The sequence below is a fragment of the Sciurus carolinensis genome, chromosome 3, assembly GCF_902686445.1.
Source record: "Sciurus carolinensis chromosome 3, mSciCar1.2, whole genome shotgun sequence".
Lineage (NCBI taxonomy): Eukaryota > Metazoa > Chordata > Mammalia > Rodentia > Sciuridae > Sciurus > Sciurus carolinensis.
In genome coordinates, this window is record NC_062215.1 from 139,950,033 (window position 1) to 139,968,374 (window position 18,342).

At 35.4% G+C, this 18,342-nt stretch overlaps 1 protein-coding gene across 2 annotated transcripts in view; it reads right to left on the minus strand.

Moving 5' to 3' along the window:
* Positions 1 to 18,342, minus strand: part of Tmeff2 (transmembrane protein with EGF like and two follistatin like domains 2) — a 242,901-nt gene that overhangs the window by 93,544 nt on the left and 131,015 nt on the right. The gene's annotated exons all lie outside the window — the stretch shown is intronic.

The window sequence follows — 18,342 nt, forward strand, 5'->3', positions numbered from 1 at the left end:
GTAAACATGACTTCTTATGGGATAATTAATATATTTCTTTATTTCTCCCAATAAATGTCTCTCTTTTCTCAATGCCTATAAAACTCCTCCGAATATCATAAAAATTTGATCAAAGTTTTCTCATTTTGTACAACTTACATAACAACCACATCTTTTATTATTAGCTAATAGCAAAATAAAATGTTGATAAAGAAACTGTATAAGAAAATGACACTTTATGACACAAACCAAATCATATAATTTCTAAGTCATTCATTAATAGTTTGGAGTAAAACAGAGAATAGTTCAGGAAACACTATACAAATACCATCTCCCCCAGTCTGCTACATGGACAAATTATTTATCCCCCAACAACTACTTAGTGTGCTCTTTCCACATGGCAAATATAGTTCTTTTTTTCTTTTTAAAAGTAACTTTTACCTTTATTTTTTTATTGGTTATTTTTAGTTATACGTGACAGTAGAATCCATTTTGATATAATCATACAAAGCATGGAATATACCTTACTCTAATTAGGAATACAATTCTAAAGACTCATATTAGAAATGTCAGGTGTTCTGCCTAATCTCTGGCTGAGATAATTGAAAATAAAGAGGTGACCAAAGGATACCCTAGTCATTCATTTCTCCTTTTTTAATCTTGTACTAAGTCAATTAAGCATAATAATGGCATCTCTGTATATCAGTACTCAGGTCTTAGAGAGTCACTTCTACAGAGTTACAATTTACAACTTTAGAACTTCATCATTAAAACATTATAGTAAGTTCCAATATGAATAATTTTATAGTAATCAAGGATGGTATCTTTGATACCATTCAAAATTTTACTAAATGCACAGAATGTATATTGTTGTAGAGTTCAGAAATGGTAAAAAATATCTCTTTTGATGAACTACTTGTCTTTTTTTTTTAATTATATATCATTTATTTTTCCACCACTTAAATGTTGGTTTTTATTCTATTACTTTAAAAATATTTTTACATAAGGACTTAAGCTATTTATATTTCTGTTTATTTAATTAGAAGTCTTGTTTAATTTGTCAAATGTCATTTTGTATTTATTTTATTTGAAAAACAGAAAGCCAAAACAAAAGCATCATTTATTTCAGAAGCTAAAAGAGTTTTCTATTGACATCATATCAAAAAAACCCATCTCTTCTGCTTTTTAACCCCCTGGAGAATTCATAAATAGCACTTCTTAAAAGCAAAAGGAGTTTTCATAAGGATGTAAGTAACATAAGATTAACTTGGCTTCCTCTTTCCCCCCAGCAATTTATCTTCCCTTTGTCTGTTCTATTCACCAGGTGCTGCTGAAAGCTCCCAACTCTGCTGGGAGTGGCTTGCAAGAGGTGGCAAAAGTGAATCCTAGTTCATGAAGCCCTCATGGAAGAGGTTTACTGACTCCTACCTCCCTGTGTCTCATACACCCCTAAGCAAGCAAAGACTGCATTGGAATTTTGATTTAATTGCCTCACTGACCTTAATTTCAGTTTCTTCCATCCATTCTTCCTTTGGTCTTCAGACTCTGGTTTAAAATCGTCTTTTTCTTTTTTAATTATATATTTTTTTTATTTTTACAAACTGCATTTTTATTCATTGTAAACAAATGGGGTACATCATTTTGTTTCGATGGTTTGCACAATGTAGATTCATACCATTCATGTAATCATGCAAGTACATAGGGTAATGATGTAAAATTGCTTTTCTAATACACTACAAGTTATTTTTTTCTTTGTTGCCTTAAATGCAGGACATTCAGAGATGATTTTTTGATTAATCATGACAGCTTCTCTTAGTCTTGATTTTTCTTTCTGTCCTATCTTTCACCTTCTTCTTCTAGACATTGTTTTGTTATTCAACACTTTAATTTTCTTTTTATTTAAAGAGTTTCATTTTCTGTTTACCTTTAGCCACAGCTGCTTCAAATCCTTTGAAGAGCTTTCAATTTTCTGTGATTTCTAAAGAGATGACTAGTTGATATGGTTAAAATACAAAGCGGGAAGTACTGTTTTTGGGACACAATAGATCATCTTTTCTAACTTAAAGTAACTTGGTGGAAATATCAGGTCAAAAAGGCAAGAGGAAGAATGCTACAGGGACCACCGGGATGCTGTGTAGCAGTGCTTTTAGCTCACAGTAGTCTGCTCCTATTGTAGTAATGTGAGAGTTCAAAGGAACCCTGGATGAAAATCTACAGCCCAACACTCTCATTTCTCTTGTTTTACCTACAAGAAAATGGAGTTCAGTTTTGACATGAGGATGGACATATAGATCACTGGAATAGAATCAGACAAGAGAAATAAATCCTTGCTAACAGGGTTAACTGACTTCAACAAAGGGGCCAAGAAAATTCAATGAGGAAAGAAAAATCTTTTTCATAAATGGTGCTAGAACAACTAGGTATCCACATGTAAAAAATGAATTTGGAGTTCTTCATTACTCTAAAAACAAATATTAAGTCAAAATAGATCACAGATCTCAATATAAAACCAAAACTATAAGCCCCTAAGGAAAAAGTGCAACAGTAAATCTGTGTAGCCTCTGGTTAAGCAAAGCTTTCTTAGATATAACAAGAGACAGAAGTGACATAAAGAAAAAATAACTGAATTAGAACTCACCAAAATTAAAAACTATTGTCAAATGAATGAAAAGATAATTCCACAAAATGGAGAAACTATTTGCAAGTCATATATCTAATAAGGGACTTCTATCTAGAATATATTTATAAACCGATTTACCTTAATAAAGAGAGAACTTAATTTAGGAATGCACACAGGATCTGAATTGATGTTACCCCAAAAAAGATACATATATGTCCAATATACATATAGAAGGAGACCAAATAGCATTAGCCACTTGGGAAATACAAATCAAAATCACAATCAGATATCACCTCATATCCAGTAAGATTGTAATAATTAAAAAAAAAACAGGTAATAGTAAGTATTGGCAGTGAAGCAGAGAAATATGGACCTTCATGTACTGCTGATGGGAATATAAGTGATGCAGTCCCTTTAGAAAACAAGTCTGGTAGCTCCTTAAAAAATTTAAACAGAGTATACCAGAACTTCTAGGTATACATCCAAGAAAACTAAAAACATATGTCTTCACAAAAATCTGTACACAAGTGTTCATAACAGCAGTATTCATCATAGCCAAAAATTGGAAACAAGCAAATGTTAATCAACTGATGAATGGATAACCCAAATATGATGTATATATACATTAAAATATTTTATCAATCAAAAGAATAAAGTAAAGATATATGCTGTAGTATGAATGACATTATCCTAAGTGAAAGGAGTCAGTTACAAAGGAATGTACACTGAAAGATTCTTCTTATATAAAATATCCATAAAAGACTATTAGATCAGTGATTATCTATAATGCTGAAGGAAGGAAATTGAGAGAAATGGGGAGGGCCTGCTAATGGGTACAGTTTTCTTCTTTTAGTGATGAAAAGAGATTTTGTTGATCATTGCATATACTAAAAAATGATGAAATGTATACTTTGGGTAGATACTGAATTAATCTATCTATCATCATCATCTACATCAACATATATAAAAAAAATGGAGACCAAGAGAAATGATGTGACTTTACCCAAGGAAGGATCTCAATTTTCTGAATTCCTGATCCAGTGGTCTTTCAACTGTGTGGTATTAGCTTTTTTCTATTCCTTTAAAATCTCTTTTTAGTAGTTTTATTGAGGCAATAACCTAAATCATTAAAATCCTTTCTTTTACTGCATATTGATCATCCTTAGCCATTCAGAGTTTTTGTGTATTTGTCTGTCAAACGAGAGTTACCTACCCTACCTACCTCACAATGATGTCAGAATTCACAAAAGAGGAAAAAGTAACTTGAAAAGTATAAGGTTTTAAAAATACTTCAAAGTTTTCTTCTGATAGCACCTTTAGGACATGAACACTTTAAGAGGGAAATTCTTTCTCCAACAGAAGCATAAAAAGATATTTATTATAAGAACTTTAAACTCATCTCTAAAACAAAGAATTCTATGTCCCCTAAATATATAATGTTATACAAAATGTCATAGACTGATTATGAGAGCTAATTTTATGTATCAATCTGACTGGCCTGTGAGTACCCAAAAATACCCACATGATTATGGGTATGTCTACAAGGATTATTCTGGATGAGATTAGCATTTGATTTGGAAGACCTGAGTAAAGCATAGTGTTCTCCTTAATATGGGTGAGCCTCATCCACTCAGTGGAAAACCTGAATAGAACATAAAGGCCTAGTAAGACACAACTCATCCTGTCTAATGGTCTTAAGCTGGGACATTACCTCTTTCCTACCTTCAGAGTTGGACTGAAATATTATCTTTATCTGGGACTAGAGCCTACCAATATGCAACCTAGAAGTACAACATCCACTCTCCTGGGTTGTCAGCTTCCTGACTGTACACCTTGGAACTTGTCAGTCTCTATACCATGTGAGTTGATTCTTTATAATCTCTTATAATCTCTCCTTCTCCCCATCTATCTGTATCTCCTAATCACACCCCAATACATTTCCTATTCATACTGTTCCTCTGCAGAACCTCAATATAGGCTTTGGTACCAAGAATAGTTCTAGGGGAACAGAATGTTTAGGATGATTTTTCTCAATTAGGTCTGGGTTTTCTGGAATGGTTTCCCCATAATCAGTAGTAAAGCAACCACTGATTGTTTATGGTGTAATCTGGCAATAGAGATATGTGACATATAACGATTGGTTACTCTTAATCTACCACTTATATAAAGCAAGGATCTGGGTGATGGTCTGATGCTTTCAAATATTTTTAACAAATAAGTTAATATAATAAGTTTATCTGGTTGCTACTAGTTTTGCTGAACAAAAGGGGAAAGAAAAGAATGAGTCCAGAATTCAAATTCATAGTTGAAATGCCTCATAGATAGCTGAAAAATTGCATGGGCTTTAATGGAGACCCTTATCTCCTAAAGACACAGGGCTGACACTGCTGAATATCAAACCCAGATTTCATCCTATGATTGATGAACATCAAACCCAAATTTCGTCCTATGACTGAGTGAACTGCAATACAAGTTGAACTCTCAGCCTCCCAAGGTATGTACTGTTAGCATATGGGCATTGCTTGGAAAGAAATGCATCCTGGAAATTTGAATGGTAATATGTGGGAAGAACCTGATGAAACTTGGAAAACTGAGCCAGTAAATTCTCATGAGTTATCTTCGTTAGTGGAAGCAGTCTCTCTATTTCCATCTGAAGAGATTAACCTTGCATTTCCTAAGGAAACTGTAATGGCCTCCTCTGAGGCAGTTGCTATGTAAGGTATTACTGAGTCTCCTCAGGATCTACTTCCATAATTTCTTTTTGCTTCTAGACCTGTAAGAGAACTCAAGTCTCAACAGCACCTTAAAGTAAGGTACAAAATGTGACCCATGAGGAAGTGGGCTATAGTTCCCAAACTATTTGAGTTTCTAACTTATATAGACATAAATCCAAGGAGTGGAAGTGGAAGTGAATAATAAATATGTGGGGCAATGGTGGAAATACATGAAATTGGATCAAGATGAATTTATTGATAGGGCTCACTACATAGATACTCTACATTTAACGTGGGTTGCAGAGTTAGAAAGGGTTCTAATGATTTGATTGCTTTAAACATGTAACAATAGGTGACCCACATTGATTAAATCAGAAAGGTCATATCTGCCTTGGTTCAATGTAAAGGACGGGATTCAAATACTTAGGAATATGGGAATGTTAGAATGGATTTGTCATTTAAAACCTACTCAACCATAGTAAGAAGATATAGAAGACATAAATTTCACCAATTCTGTGATAAACTTGTGAGAAGAACTCTAGCCTTTTCAAAGAGCTCTATTATCTCTCTTCTCTGTAGACCAGAACTTAAGTGGAAACCACAGCAACTGAATCGATAAACCTAAATGTAACATGAGTAATTGAATTCCATTATGGTAGAGGCCAAAAGGCAGAACTCAACCAACAAAAACAATATGGGTATGGTGACCATAACGGACACTAGAACCAAAGAAGCAATCAGAATAGTCTGACCCATGTAGACCTATTGGGTTGGCTAGTTGATCAATGAATTCCTAAAGTGAAATATGTACAAAGCCTACTAAATTCTTATTTGATCTTTATAAACAGAAAAGTTCTAGGTTAAGTAAATGAAAGTCTAACTTGAATCAAAAGCTGAGAGGTATAGAGCCCCTCAATCAATTCTCAGACTTGAACTTAGTTTACTGACCCAGAACTCTTTGAATGAAAGAAAGTTCAGCTCTCCTTGAAGAAATACTCCCACCCAGTTCTAAAAATTTATACTATTTCTCCTTGTCCTCTCCAAGGGGACTGACAGCTGTTTACCAGAATAACTTTGCATTGGGAATGAGGCATAGAAAACTGACCCTAATTCCTTCAGACTCAGAACAACACTGTGGTTCACTAGACAGAACAGATGTTCATAGAGGTCAAATCAACAGATCTTTAGTTCAGACCCATTTTGCATGGGCATAGTGGGTCATTGAATCCATTCTATGGTTATTTCCCCAGCTCTGGAAGGCATAATTGGAATGGACATACTTGCCTACTGACAGAAGAATCCCCACATTTGTTCCCTGACCTTTGGAGTGAGGATTAACATGGTGTAAAAGGACAAGAGGTTGCTGATAGAATTACCTTTACCTAGGAAAATATTAAACCAAAAATAATACTGCATTCCTGAAGGAGATACAAAGGTTAGAGCCACCATCAAGGGCTTGAAAGATTCAGAATTGGTGATTCCAATCACATCACCATTCAGTTTGTCTATTTGCCTGTGCAAAAAACAAGTCTTGGAGAATGACAGTGGATTATCATAAGCCCAACCAGGTGATGACTCCAATTGTTGTTGCTGTGCTAGATGTGGCTTCAAAGTGACACATCCCCTATTACCTGGTAAGTAGCTATTAATCATACAAATACCCTTTTCTCCTTACTGGTCAATAAGGACCACCAGAAACTCTGCTTTCATCTAACAAGGCTAGCAATATACTTTCACTGTCCTGTTCCAGGGATATACCAACTCTCTAGCATTATATTATAATTTAGCTTGCTGAATCTTGAATACCCTTTTCTTTCAAAAAAGATATTGCTTTGGTCCATTGTACTGATGGCATTATGCTGATTGGTCCTAGTGAGCAAGGATTTGCAACTACTTTATAGGTAAGATATTTGCTTGTCAAGGAGCGAAAAAACAAATCTAACAAAAATTCAGTGGTATTTCTAGGGGTCTATTGTTGTGGGGGATGTTGAGCTATCTATTCTAAGGTGAAGTATAAGTTGTTGCATTCACCCCTCCTACAATCAAAAAGGAGGCACAATGCCTAATTGGCTTCTTTGGAGTTTGAAGGCAACATATTCCTCATTTGAACCTGTTACTCTAGTCCATTTACTGAGTGACCTGAAAATCTGCTAGTTTTGAATAGGGCCCAAAATAAGAATGGGATCCACAACAGGTCCAGGCTGCCATGCAAGCTGTTCTACTGCTTAAGCCATATGACCTAGCAGATCCACTGGTATTTAAAGTGTTAGTGGCACATAAGGATACTGTATAGAGCCTTTGGCAGGCTACTGTAAATGAATCATAGTGCAATCCCTGAGGATTTTGAAGTAAAGCTTTGCACCCTCTGCAGATAACTATTCTTTCAAGAAATAGCTGTTGACCTGCTTAGTAGAGACTGAATACTTAACCATGGGCCACTATATCACAATGCAATCTAAACATCACATCATGAATTGAGTAGTATCTTTCCTACCAAGCCATGCAGTTGGATGTGCACAATAGTACTCCATTATCATATGGAAGTACTTATATGAAATTAGGCCTTGAAAATACTCATAAATTACACAAAGAATAGGTGCCTAAATGCCATGATACCCACTCCTGTTTTACTACCTTCTCTATCTTAGCCTATGAACTCCTATGGACTCCTGGGGTGTTCCCCTATGACAAGTTGACAGAGAGCAAGAAGGCATGGCCCTAGTACACAGATAATTCTGTATACTGTACAGCTATGACCTAAAAGGGACAGATTCTGCATCAGAGCCCCTTTCTAGGACATTCCTAAAGGAGAGTGGTACAGAGAAATTCTGTCAGTGGGTAGAACTTTGAGCAGTGCACCTGACTGTTCACTTTGCTTGGAAAAAGAGATAGCAGGATGTGTAGTTATACACTGATTCACGGTCTAGGACCAAATATTTGGCAGGGTGATCAAGAACGCAGATGGAACATGGTTAGAAAATTAGTGACAAGGAAATATGGAGTATGGATGGTTTTCTCTCAATAGTCAAAAAGATGAAGTTATTTGTGCTCCATGTGAATGCCCACAAAAGGGTAAAGGATAATTTTAATGGCTAGAATAACCTGCTCTGTAGACATCAGTCAGCCTCTATCTCCAGAGCTGTCATTGCTTGATGGGCTCATAAACAAAGAGACCAGGATGGCAGGAAGGAATGTTATGCCTGACAAGAGTACCATAAACTCCTACCCACCAAGATCACTCTGGTTACATCCATTGCTGAATTCCTAATCACCCAGCACCAGAAACCAACAATGAGACCCCAATATGGTATCATTCCCTGGGGGTGATCAGCTAGCTATCTGGTGGCAGGTTGATTATACTGGACTGGTTCCATCATGAAAGAAACAGCATTTGTCCTTATTAGAATAGATATTCTGAATATCTACATGTTTTCTTATATGTGGTATTTCTCCCAGTACTACCATCCATGGATGCTCTTATCTATAATTATTGTGTGCCATACAAGATTTCTTCTAACCAAGGAATTCACTTCATAGCATTGGGTACAATATTCATGGGATTCATGGAATTTACTAGTCCTACCATGTTCCCCACTACCCTAGAGCAGCTATCTTGACAGAAGTGTGGAAGGGCCTTCTGAAGACTCAGTTACAGTGCCAGCTTGGTGGCAATAATTTGCAGGGTTAGGACAAGGTTCCCCCAGAAGGCTGTACCTGTTCTGATTCAGCATCTGGAGCTGACTGTCCCATAGCCAGGATTCAAGAGTGAAAATGGAAGTGGCAAACCCACTTCTACCTCTAGTGACTCATTAAAAATTTTTTTTGCTTACTCTATTTGTGATTTTATTCTCTGCTAGCCCAGAGGTCTTACTTCCAAAGTAAAGAATGTTTGCACTAAGACACATCCAGGGCTCATTTAGTAGGAAGTTATGACTACTGCTTGGCCTCGGTCTATTCATGACTCTGAATCATCAGGTGAAGAAGAGAATTACTGTGCTGACTTGGGTGATTGATCTTGGTTATCAAGGAGAAATTGGACTACTCCATAAGGGAGAAATACAGAAGATTCCCCAGGGAGTCTCTTAGTATTACCATGTTCTGAGTTTATAGTCAATGAAATACTATAACAACCAATCTAGACAGAAGGACACATGATGGAGATCCTTCAGGGATGAAGGTCTGCCTCACCTCATCAGGTAAGGAGCCATCACCAGCAAGGTGTATGCTGCAGGTAAAGGAATTATAATGAAATAAGGTAGCTGTAAATACCAACTATGACCACGTGACCATAGAAACAAGGATCATCATGATGATGAACATTTCCTCATGTTCTGATTCAGACTGGAACTACACCATTAGTTTGCCATGGTTTCCAGCTTATCAACTGCAGATCCTAGGATATGTCAGCCTTCCTAACTGCATGAGAAAACTTCTTTATAATAAATCTCTTTATCTATCTATTATGTTTCTCTGAAGAAGCTTGACTAATACACTGATACATTGATAAATGTAGGGCTTCTTTTTCTTTTTTTATTCCTTCCCACAAGTTTGAGTATCCAGTGTCGAGTGAAGTAATACAAATAGTTCTGTTGTATTTTCTTGTTCCCTATATCAACATATTTTTGAGAGAAGGACAATCATATTTGATTAGAATTCAACTGCATACTGCTATTAAATATATTAATTTATTTTTTTGTTATAACTGATAATTTTATGTGTATATTTGAAAGGCCAAAATTCCAAATTTATGCAGATATCTATGTTTATTACAGAAATACATCAATAATTTGTGCTACTGTGAAGGTAATACTAATTTCATTTTTATTTTTGCCTTTGTCTCAATTCTTGTGTACTTCTCCCAGATATACATCTCTTAATATCTGTTGATTATAAACCCTATGGCTAGTTGGGACCTAATATTACTTTTATTGCCCCAGATAAAACAATTTTGACTGTAGAAAACTCATCTTATGATGAACTTAGAGAAGAGAGCTATGTACTATGTGCTATGTCAAAGGTTTCCAAAAGAAAGCAATGAATAAAAAAAAAATAGACCAATAAACAATTCTTAGAAGATCATCTGTCCCAAGTGCAGTGTTCTGATTTCTTATGTTTCATTCATAGTTTAGTGACAAAGGGATGAATGAACCCACTCCTGATTAATGTTATTTTGCAATGGGGGGTTAGAAAAATAATTTTTTGTCATTATTTATTTTCTTTCTTTTTAAAAATGAAAATAAACATTTAGACCTTCATTAGTATTGATTTTTCAATTGGTCATTGCGTATGAATTTTACAATTTTTTTTTTTTTTTTTTTTTTTTTTTGGTGCTAGGGATCGAACGCAGGGCCTCGTGCTTGCAAGGCAAGCACTCCACCGACTGAGCTATCTCCCAGCCCAGAATTTTACAATTTGTTCAATCACTTATTAGATATTATACATCCTGTTTGTAAGAAGAAATGTCAGGAACAGACTGATGTAGGCTGCAGAGGACACTTTGCTGATTTATTGTTTAGATGAGCCAACACATAGGATATATTACCATTTGGAAGTAAACCACTAAAGACCAGCAATAGTTTTTACCCAATTTAAAACACCTTTGGGAGGACAGTTTCTCAGTAAACAAAGCTTATTCTTCAGAAAGCTATTTATTATGAACACTGTGGATACGGATAATGGAAATGTTTTCAGTACACATACTGTTTATTCCGTTGGAATTAACCAAGAAATCTGTCTAACTCAGACTTAAAATACAGGTCTCAGTAATTTTTTTTTAAATGGCAAACATTAGGACAGCATCCTCAAATCAATAACTGGACATATAGTCATAATGAAGATATTTTATTGGAGAATAATCCAATACTTTTACAAAAACAAATTAAAATCAAACATTCTTGAACATCCTGCCAAAAAAAAAAAAAAAAAAAGAAGAAGTGTATACCTAATGAGAAATAGCTTCAAGGGCATCATGAATAATGTCGGCCTGTTAATGATAAATTTTATAACACACTGGCACTTAAAGTCTTTGTTTTATATTTCATTAAAAATGTAATTCTAAACATGTAACATATATTGGACATGTTCTACACACACACACACACACATGCATATGCATATTTGTGTGTACGCATGATGTAGACCCCTACACGCACACTATTTATTCAACTAAGTGTCTGAGAAGACTGTGAGCAGTAGTTCAGTGTATGGTTTCTGAAGCCAGCTTGACTGGTTCAAATCATAGCTCTACTATATACTGTTGCTCAAATTGTACTCTTCTATCTACTGCTGGGCTGTGGGATGTTTGATTAACCTCTCTGTGTAGTGCCTAAGTTTTCTTTATAAAATGGGGTTTACCAGTGTATTTAAGTTCATAAGTTTGGTGTGATGATTAAATGGTTTCATACATTTAAACATTTGAGATCGTGTCTGATACACACAAACATGTTTCTGAAAGTTCTGTCATATTTTAACAACTACATTGAGATTCACATTTTATCTCTAAGACCCATGTTATACTGGGACACTGGAACATACAGCATGTCATCCCTGACTGTAGGAATAGGAGTTACTGACTCAGAATTTGTGAGAAACTGAGACCCAAAAACTTCAGGAAAAAATCAAGTTTGAGTTTGTTGAGTGAGTACAGAAAGATAGACAATATTCCATTAGTAGAGAGTAACCTATAACAAGATTTTTTTTTAAGTAGGTAAAAAGAGAAACAATATTGAAAACAGTTAAATTAGTGGTAGAAGCACAATATGCACTGAAACGTCCATAGAGTTCAGAGTCCTTTGTTTGGACAAGTATTATTTCATTATTTCAATATAAAATGGAAATTGCATGATCAATACTGCATAGTCTAAATAAATATTGTAAAATATATAAAATACTTGTTAAAGTTCAAAATTCTTTATTCCTAAAGTCCTTATACTCTATATTAGATCTAGGTTTGTAGCCGTCACACCCTAATTAAGTTTCATTAATCACTCTCTGATAGCTAGCACAATTGAGTTCATGGAAACAGTAAAGTTGAAAGATTTTCTAGAATTTGTGTGAAAATCCAATTCTTCTTAAAGTAGGCTAGCACCACAGAAGACCCAAGGTTTTAAAGACAAGCTTATTTTCAAATTTCAGTTTTAGGTTTTAAGTTACTTTTCATAAAGCACAATTCTTCTTTTTGGAAGGTGGGGTAGTTGTTGGTTATAGCTAATTGAGTAGTGTGTATATGAAGTGTCATTGTTATTAATTTATCTCCTTAAGTGTCATCTGAAACTTTCAGCTTCAGTTTGCAGATATGAGTACTGGCAGTGACTGCAGAGATGCTTGGGCCACAGATGTGCATTTGTTGACACGGGTGTTTTTTGATGCCTTGTATAAATCACTGTAGAGACATTGCTAGAAGTACTAGCCCCATAGAGCTATAATCGTACTTCTAACTTTTATCTCATTGCATGAAATTCAGGATACTACAGGCTATTTTTGTATTGATTAAGTTAGGTGGAGGAGAGAGAAATAAAAGAAAGAAAAACAGTCAAATTCAGCTTTGCTAAAAAGTATCAGTAATTTTCCCTTCTGATTATGGGGGTAGAAAAAAAAAGGAAATCAAATTCTCTGAAAATTTTTCTGGGAAAATGAAAACAGGGAAGTAGAGAGAGATGCATTTACTCCTCAGTCTCCACCTCTCTTCACAAGCAGCTAACACCATGGCAAGCTTCAGAGATGACAGCAGTTTTCCTCATAGTGGGGAAAAAGGCAATTGGAGAGAGGAACATCTCAACTATGTTTTCCTCACCTAACTAGGAAACCACTGGAATTGAGATGGGTCTTTCAAAAGGTCACATAAACATCCATAAGCCTTGGATTTTCTAGACTGGATTTTTGCTGTATTCCTTTTCATCATCTCCATGAGTAAATTTGTGTTAGAAGCAGTCCCAATTTTGGTTTACCACATTTACAATTCTGAGGCCAGAAAGCAATGGAAATCAATAAAAAGGAAATCCTGTAGGGGAAACCTGAAGCACTCCTGGTTCACTAACATTTTGTGACTAATCAGCGTCCTCTTTGACTACACCATGTACAGTCCATCTGATCTTTTCACTAAGTAGAAAACAATCACACTTGCAACACAGTCTGTTCAGTTCTCAACCAGTAGTAGTTTAAAAAGAAACCATTTTCTGCATTTTCCTCAGAGGTGTCTTAATTTTCTCTATCAAACCCATGACCCAAATGCACTAAAGTCAGCAGGACCTAATGTCTAATTTACTTATATGTATGGTGAAACCTAGTGCCAAGGATCATCCACGGCCATTGCCCCGCTTCAAATATTCATGAGTCTCCACAGTCCAAATGCATTAAAGGTGGGAATGATGCCAACAGCACACACTCTTCCGAGTGACAAGGAGTCTTCTCAGATCAAAGGAGCAAGATGTTAAATACTTCAAACTAAACTGTCTATGTAAGAGACACTCACAAAAGGAATGCCAGATCCTATACCCTGTTTCACTCATAGAAAAGTGAAAAAAAAATGGATGCTCACTGGGTCTTGTGAACTCTTTTTATTTCCTCTACCTTGCTTCTCTCCTTTCTTACCACTGTGGTTGATCACAAGGATGTTATACACTTGTGGAATAGCACTACACTACTGGAAAACATTAATGCTTTCACAGACAAAATGAATGACTACTGAGAAATTAATAGCATTTAAGCCAATATGATTTTGCTAATGGAACTTGAGTGGCATGTGAGAATACTACAAAAGCAAAGTGAAAACAGGAATAAAGAACTATGAAAGATGCATAGAAAGCAAATACACATAATCATTTAAGTTGGTCCTTTATATCATTTGTCATCTGGCTGCATCTGCTCTTACACCTGTGCTCCCTGCCTTGATCTCTTCTGATGCCCTGGAAATATTTGGCACACAGCCAATTTCAGATCCAGCCATTCCTATGATAAGACTCAGCTATCAGCTTGCTTTTTAAAATATATTAAATCAAGTATCAACCCCAGGGCTCTGAACTACTTCTGACTGACAGGACCAATAGAAAGTTCGAAGCTAATTACTTCTAAGAAACAGTTCCCAGTGCAAAGAGTTAACTACTGACCTACTTAGACTTACAGAGATAATTTATCAGGTAAGATAATTAAAGGAATATAAAGCTGTTTCTAAAATGAACCAAGTATCTGGAATATTTGTTGAAATCATAATGTAGTATTCCCAGTGCTATCAGATAGGATTTTATTACTTTGCAATGAACCAGTGTTATTATGTTTGTCTTATTTATAAGACATTCTATTTCTTTATAAATTTGGTTGGCAGGATGTATTTGAGAGTCACTTTGATGTATAAATGCATTAATGTTGACTCTTTTCAGGCTTGATAGAAGGAGAAACAATCTTTTAAGTTCTTCCTTTCTCCTTCCCATAACCCCTTCCTCAAAAACAGTCATACACAGTGTTCCAATTGCTTTTGAAGTCCATCTTAAATAAAGGATGCTCTGGTATTTCATATTGGGACTTCTTGCTGAATTTTAACTCTCTCTTTTGGAAACTTGATTCTTTTCAACATTTAGGTGAATATCTACAACTGAAGTCTTTTGTAGCAATAGTCTGTTGTCTTTCCTCTTAGGGAAACCTGACCATTTTCTGATTTGTATAAGCCTTGATCTTTCCATAAGAAGAAAAAAGCAAGAGAGAACCTTGCAATGAAATCACAGGATATAAACTAGGTCTTATATTAGATTATAAGCCATCTGTTTTCTCAAAATAAAAGCATTAAATGTTATGTCATTAGTATTATGGCTTATCAATGCCAACCTCTAATTACTTTTTTCTACTTCTTCAATTTACCTTCTCCCCTTTGATATCATTTCATTTCTTTTCCATCTCCAGTGTGCCTTGCTCCTAAATTCAAAAACTCATCTAACTGGGAAGGCATGGTCAGATGATAGTATACTAGCTTTTTACTTCTAACAAATATTTATCTTCAGCTGGGAAGTACTTGAGAAATTTTGAGTAATCAGACTTAGCTCTTGTGGCAAAATGTAAAATATTAATTTTTTTATTCTAGGATTAAAGTAAGATCAAGAATTATTTTTCACCTTTGTAACTGTATTATAGACATAACATGATTTATCATTAGCATTTATTTAAATCTTATTATTACTTCTTTATGTAGGATTAAAGAAATTCGTATGCATAAAATTATAGTTTAGTAGATGTCAAGGATAAAATAAAACACTGAGTTGCATTCTCTGTGGCCACATAGCATATGCAGTATTTTATGTTTGCAAGAGGATCTCGCTATGGTTTCATTCAAAATCAACAGTGTATTTGAGCTCCCCTGATTTAGTGACAGCTCTATTGACTAGTACTACAGTCAGATCACCCTTGTATCGCTTCCTATCCTAATTTATAGCCTCTTTCATTCCATGCTTATTTAATTTCATTTATTGCTTTATTCCTATGTCCTTCAGCTGTTTCCAATCTGCCCTTCATGGTCATAACTAAATATAATATGCTAACATACAAAGATGTTTACGTAAATGAAAATCAATGCACTCACCACTTCAGCACCGTTCTTTATTGCTTACATTGGACATTTTAAATACATTTTATTTAAATGCTAACAACTTTTTATTCCTGACTGGGAAGTACAATGACCTTCTTGGCTCCCTGCCCTTGCAGCCCTCTAATCTTCACAGCTATGGCCACTTAGCCCCCATCTGGAGGTTCATATTTACTCCAATTTTTGGAACTAATCTTGTCCCTAGGCTGGGGGCATACAAGATATCCTAGCCAAAAGCTAACTGATTTAGCAACTAGTGAGGCTTGTGGCTGGTTTCATTTTGACTTTGTAACTGATTTCCCAGATTTAGGAGATGCATCTCCCTACCTCTGGTAACCAAGACATGGCTTTCTACACTTGTTTGACTAAATGGATACCTACTAGTCTTTCCAGTTTCAGTCCCTGATTTGTTTTCTTGGTGAGTATACAATTCCTCCATGAATGAGGTCTGTCTTGTCCTTCTCATTTAACCTTTATCACTAGGCTCCTTTTTCTGAACTCCAGTTGCCATAGTTGGGCCTTATGGTCAACTGCTGAACTTTTCTAATGCTACTAGCTTAGCCCATATAGCCAAGAACTGCTTTCATACTATAGATCTGAACTTTTGCAAGATACCAGAAATGACACTCTGCTTCCTTGGATGGTTTCCCACCACCTGCAGTAAGCATCTCCCTAGTCACTGACTCTAATCTGTAGATCTTGAGGGTCACTGCAAATACACTCCCTGCAATCTGGCCATGTCACTATTCCAGCCACGACAGGAAAGAAATACTATTTTAATTGCATCTTTGGTGGAACTGTCAAACTAACACCTCTAGTTACTTTCACTTCATATTTCATCTTGGCCCCACCACTTAAACAACTCAAAACCTGATCTCTTCTTTGCAAAGCAAAATAATAATATAATACACTTTCTTAGTGTATCCTTAGTTTTTGAAGAAAACTAAGAAAAAAATGTAAAAATATGAAACAGTAAGCATCAATAACTTTGAACTGATAGTATAATCTCATGTTTTAAATCTTTGTACTTGGAAAGTGGAAATTAAAAATGATCATTAAAATGATGAGAAATGAGAAGAATGGAAATTCTTTGAAAAATGAGTAACTCATGTTTTTGTTTTTTTCAAGAAAAATAATTTACAGCAAGAAAGTTAACAGTTTGAAAAGTGATGTGGAACTCTAGATGCAGTCAGATATTCTTTGGGTCAGTCATTTACTTTATAGAAGTGTTTCCATAATCATTTTAGAAGTTTTATAGAAATAAAATGTTAATTTCACATCTGAAATTCTGTGTCAATAAGTTTGGGGTAGAATTAAAGAATTTATTTGTTTAAAAATTTCCTAAGGGATTTTGATGCTCTGCTACATTTTGGAACCATGAATTCACCAACCACAAGATTCTCAGGATGTTCTTCAGTAAATTTACATCTATCTACCGTAATATTGTCATGCAGTGAATGTAGACTCTGACTCCACCCCTACTTGCCCATTGGTGAAAGTGTTGGCTTTCATCAATGGAAGGTTGTAATGCCTGGCTAGTTCATGGAAAGGCTTACCTACAATTATCCCAGTTTACTCAGATGAACTCTTCATCTTATTCTGCATTTAAAAAGTAACTGTTGATTGTTTCACTCTTTTCCAAATTACCTTGCCTTCATTTTTGTTTTTGTTGTTGTTTTCATTTCCCTTAGGCAAATTTCTTCTTCCACTCACAAAAGTTTGATCAAATGTTTGTTAACTGGTCTAGGAAAATACATATTGAACAAACAAAATGTGACTGTTTTTCATGAAAGGTATGAGGTTTAAGTGAGAGAGAGAGAAAGAAAGAGAGAAAGAAGAAGAAGAAGGAGAAGGAGAAGGAGAAGGAGAAGGAGGAGGAGGAGGAGGAGGAGGAGGAGGAGGAAGAAGAAGAAGAAGAAGAAGAAGAAGAAAAAGAAAGAGAAGGGAGAGAAGGGGAGGGGAGGAAAGAGAGACTAACTGCTTCTTTTCATTATGAAGATACAAAAAACTCACTCTGATCTTTTGGTTCTCTTGGCCATAATATCAGGCCAGGGCCAATACACCTGGATGCCATAGAAAGCTAAAATTTTAACATTCATTCAAAATAATGAATATTATTGATGATTTATTCAACATATCATTGCAAAAGAAGCTGAGTATTGGAGGAAGAGAAGTTGATGCTACAGGGTAGCCCAGAGTTCATTTTTTGTTACGTGTCATCCCAATTCAGTTATGGATGTGCACATACATACTCTATAAATTAAATATCTATAGTTATCAGACATACCATCTCAGAAATCATATTAGCATTGCTGTAGTATGAGTGTGTGTTTCAGGACATATGTTCAAGTCCTCAACCCCAAGGTTGTGGTGTCAGGAGGCAGAGTCTTTGGTGAGCCTTCATGAATAGACTGTGGTTAGCTAGTACCTTTTAATGAAGGCCCAGAGCAATCCTGTGCTCC